Here is a 1038-nt window from a genome sequence, read left to right as displayed (position 1 = left end):
AGCAAAGTCAAATTTTGACCAAAAGTTAAAAGTTAAAACGCCTAACGGTACAAACTGAATATGAAAACCTAAAAATCCAAATCAACCATCCTATAAGACGAAAAATGACCTTCCAGAGCTAACCGCGCTGACGAAATTCAAATTTGAGTATGTTTCCCAAAAAAATTTGACCTAATTCAATTTTTTCCCAAAAGTTAAAAGTTAAAACGATTAATGACACAAACTGAAAATAAAAGTCTCAAAATCTGAACCAACCATCCTATGAGACCAAAACTGAACTTATATGGCTAACCGTGGTGACAAAATTTCAATTCGAGCACGATTACCAAAAATATTGACTAAAGTGAAATTTTGGCCAAAACTTAAAAGTTAAAATACCTAACGGCACAAACTAAAAATGGAAGCCTCAAAACCCAAAACCGTCTAATCTTATTACATCAAAAATGACCTTCCGCATCTAACTGCACTGACGAAATTCTCATCTGAGCACGTTTATCAAATAAATTGACCGAAGTTAAATTTTGGCCGAAATTTATAAGTTAAAACACCTAACGGCACACACTAAAAATGAAAGCCTCAAAACCCGAACCAACCATCATATTAGATAAAAAAAATGACCTTTGGAGTTAATTACGCTGACGGAATTCTCATTTGAGCACGTTCACAAAAATATTGACCAAAGTCAAATTTTGGCCAAAACATAAGATTTAAAACACCTAACGGCACAAACAAAAAACAGAAGCCTCAAAACTTGAACCAACCTTCCTGTTAGATCAAAAATGACCTTTCGAAGCTAATGACACTGACAGAGTTCTAATCTGAGCACGTTTATAAAAAATATCGACCAAAATCAAGTTTTGGCTAAATTTTAAAAGTTAAAACGCCTAACGACACAAACTGAATATGAAAGCCTCAACACTAGACGATGATTTACCAAAAAAATTAATTTCAATTGGTAAATTTACCAACTATTCAAATATAAGTTAGTAATTAATAATTTACCAATAAATTTTATCACAGTTGGTAATAGTTACTATT

The sequence above is a fragment of the Solanum tuberosum genome, unplaced genomic scaffold (genome assembly GCF_000226075.1).
Source record: "Solanum tuberosum cultivar DM 1-3 516 R44 unplaced genomic scaffold, SolTub_3.0 scf00080, whole genome shotgun sequence".
NCBI lineage: Eukaryota > Viridiplantae > Streptophyta > Magnoliopsida > Solanales > Solanaceae > Solanum > Solanum tuberosum.
The sequence above is the reverse complement of the archived record's forward strand: the minus strand, read 5'-3'. Positions refer to the sequence as shown.